The following is a 4,080-nucleotide window of genomic DNA, read 5'->3' as shown; positions in this document are numbered from 1 at the left end:
GGCGTCAAGTTAGTCCTTAAAGGCACAGTACACCTTTATTTAACATCTTACTAATATCCCCTTTTTTATCATCTTACTAATATCACCTTTTTTATCATCTTACTAATACATTCTTACCATCTTTTATAATAGTTTAATGAAAGTCCTCTGTCTTTAAACTGTAACATTCAAGTCAAGTTAGTCCTTAAAGGCACAGTACACCTTTATTTAACATCTTACTAATATCACCTTTTTTATCATCTTACTAATATCACCTTTTTTATCATCGTACTAATACATTCTTACCATCTTTTATAATAGTTTAATGAAAGTCCTCTGTCTTTAAACTGTAACATACAAGTCAAGTTAGTCCTTAAAGGCACAGTACACCTTTTTGATCATCTTACTAATACAACCGTTTTTATTATCTTACTAATATAACCTTTTTGATCATCTTACTAATATAACATTTTTGATCATCTTACTAATATAACCTTTTTTATCATCTTACTAATACATTCTTACCATCTTTTATAATCTTACTAATATAACCTTTTTTTAACATCTTACTAATACATTCTTACCATCTTTTATAATCTTACTAATATAACCTTTTTTGCAATGTTACTAATACATTCTTACCATCTTTTATAATCTTACTAATATAACCTTTTTTGCAATGTTACTAATATGCTTTTTCAATATTAGACTTAGACTTAGACTTCCTTTTTATTGTCATTCAAATTTGAACTTTACAGCACAGATAAGAACGAAATTTCGTTACATAAGCTCATGGTAGTGCAGGATAAAAAAGCAATAAGGTGCAGATATAAATAAATAAATGTATATAAATAATATATAAATATATATATAGAATAAACAAATATGTATAAATAAATAAATAGATTACTGTACAGATAAATATATTGCACTTTTTCACATGCGTCCACGTTTATGGATGTATGTTATATTGTCTTTTTTGGGGGGAGTTGAGGGGATCATTTAAATATATATATATATATATATATATATATATATATATATATATATATATATATATATATATACATGCAGTGGTGGCATCCTGTGCAGTGGTAGTATCATGTGCAGTGATAGCAGAAAGTGGAAGGCCGGAAAGAGAAGATGTGCTGTAGAGAGGTTCTTTGGTTCTTCAGTCATGGAACGTCAGAAAGAGAAGACGGGCTGGAGAGAGAGAGGTTCTTTGGTTCTTCAGTCATGGAACGTCAGAAAGAGAAGACGTGCTGGAGAGAGAGAGGTTCTTTGGTTCTTCAGTCATGGAACGTCAGAAAGAGAAGACGTGCTGGAGAGAGAGAGGTTCTTTGGTTCTTCAGTCATGGAACGTCAGAAAGAGAAGACGTGCTGGAGAGAGAGGTTCTTTGGTTGTTCAGTCATGGAACGTCAGAAAGAGAAGACGGGCTGGAGAGAGAGAGGTTCTTTGGTTCTTCAGTCATGGAACGTCAGAAAGAGAAGACGTGCTGGAGAGAGAGGTTCTTTGGTTCCTTTGATTCTCAAACACGACCAAAGACTTGGCTCTCATTACTTTCTTGTTGTCTCAGTGTGTCAATCATGGGTCAGTCCAAAGATGTCCCACATCCCAGAAGTCCTGGCACTTGGACTTTCCCCAAGGTTTAGTCCAGTCGGCTTTGAAGAATTGCCAGATGTGGACGTGGGGGTGTATTGGCCCCGAGGAACCGGGCAAGGCAAGCATTCTCCTCTCAAGAGAGCCTGGGGGCCTTCCTGTCCTGAGAGTGTGCGTCAGGTGTCGGGGCCAAAGCCAAGGTGCGCTAACTCACACGCCCACAAGGGCCACAAAAGACGAAGGTATGCAGTGTTCCTTTTAGAACAGGTATGCAGTCTTCTGCTTCTGGGCCACAAAAGACAGAGGTATGCAGTGTTCCTCTTAGAACCAGGCAGAGTCATGTCAGCTATGCCAAGACATCAAAGGTTGTATCCATCTTATGTCAGCATGTTTAGACTCTGGTAGGTCAAACCTGTCGGTACTACCGAGTACTGCTTCATGCCATGTATCCATCTTATGTCAGCATGTTTAGACTCTAGTAGGTCAAACCTGCTGGTACTACTGAGTACTGCTTCATGTCATTTATCCAGCTTATGTTAGCATGTTTAGACTCTGGTAGGTCAAACCTGTCGGTACTACCGAGTACTGCTTCATGTCATTTATCCAGCTTATGTTAGCATGTTTAGACTCTGGTAGGTCAAACCTGTCGGTACTACCGAGTACTGCTTCATGTCATTTATCCAGCTTATGTTAGCATGTTTAGACTCTGGTAGGTCAAGCCTGCTGGTACTACTGAGTACTGCTTCATGTCATTTATCCAGCTTATGTCAGTAAATGCCAGCTATGCTAAACATGTTGGACACGAAGCGTTATAATTGCTGAGGATTCAGGAAGCGGATCTTCACACACTTCCTGTTTGTCCCAGCAGAGGCCTGTGGATGATGGACTGAGCAGAAGAGCCTTCAGGGGATCTCAGGACCTTTCAGTTTTTGGTCAGAAGTCTTCTTAGCTGCCGAGTGACTCTGCTGACAATCCACACCAGGTGTTAATTAACTATTTCCTGTCAGCTGAAACACCTCCAGTGCTGGCAATTGTTCCTTCACAATAAAAGCTGCTGACAATCCACACCAGGTGTTAATGAACTATTTCCTGTCAGCTGAAACACCTCCAGTGCTGGCAATTGTTCCTTCACAATAAAAGCTGCTGACAATCCACACCAGGTGTTAATGAACTATTTCCTGTCAGCTGAAACACCTCCAGTGCTGGCAATTGTTCCTTCACAATAAAAGCTGCTGACAATCCACATCAGGTGTTAATGAACTATTTCCTGTCAGCTGAAACACCTCTAGTGCTGGCAATTGTTCCTTCACAATAAAAGCTGCTGACAATCCACACCAGGTGTTAATGAACTATTTCCTGTCAGTTGAAACACCTCCAGTGCTGGCAATTGTTCCTTCACAATAAAAGCTGCTGACAATCCACACCAGGTGTTAATGAACTATTTGAATTGTCCCGCTGAGAGGAAGAACATTTGTGCAAGGAGGTTTGCTGTCCTAATAAAAACAAGAATCTCTGCTTGGCGACTTTATTTATGCTCTTTGGGATGGAAATAGGCGTTCAAAACATTCAGTGAGAATCGGGGCAACAATTGTTAATCAAGCTCATTTAGTATTAAAAATGATGATAATACAAGATGGTGTGATGCTCCACTAAAACAATGAAATAGTTCTATTCCTATTATTCTATGACATTTATTGTATTTCATTTCAGATCTTTTTGACATTTTCTCACTGCAGCAAACTTTGCTGCTGGATGTTCCAAAATGAGGATTGCCATTTCCATGATGTAATATTTTGGTGCCAAGCTGACACTTTAATCTTCATTTGTATGCCTTTTAAAGTCATTTTACCATCAAAGTCTTCAACCACAGTAAGTCTGCATTGTTGGCGGCAGAATGTTGGGCAGCTGACGTTTGATAGAGCAGAAGTCTGGCAGAATGTGGCGTAATTAGGAAGGTTTGACTTAGCACTCCTTTGTGACGTAAGATGCCATCAAAGGCAGGACTGATGACGAATCATGAGAGCGGCAGTGAGGAGAGCAACAATGGAATGGAGGGAAAGTCAAATACAAAGAAGACTAAAGTCCTGATCGCTAAAATGAAGTTTGAACTGTTTTTACTACTACATCTTTATTACACACGCAAACAATGTGATCAAGAACATTTGACATCAATCAAACTAGGGATGTAGATATCTGCTCAGGACACTCCTCACTCTTTTGTCTTCACCTTCATTGTCCATTCCTTTTTGCTGACTTGATATACTCTGGACCTAGACGTTGAGTCCGTGACATACATGGCGGACAAGAACTGAGGAGTGCAGGGGAGACGTTCCTCCAGGGTCTATGTACTTTGTACTTTGTACTTCACCACTAACACCCTTCACTTTACCCGGCAGTGGGTCTTTACAGCTGACGGTGAATGACGAGGCCGGCCGTTTGTTGCAACTTTGTGACTTTATTGGTGTCTTACACACTCCCTCACCTCTCTCGCCCACTCACTC

Source organism: Entelurus aequoreus, linkage group LG12, assembly GCF_033978785.1.
Source record: "Entelurus aequoreus isolate RoL-2023_Sb linkage group LG12, RoL_Eaeq_v1.1, whole genome shotgun sequence".
Classification (NCBI taxonomy): domain Eukaryota; kingdom Metazoa; phylum Chordata; class Actinopteri; order Syngnathiformes; family Syngnathidae; genus Entelurus; species Entelurus aequoreus.
The sequence above is the reverse complement of the archived record's forward strand: the minus strand, read 5'-3'. Positions refer to the sequence as shown.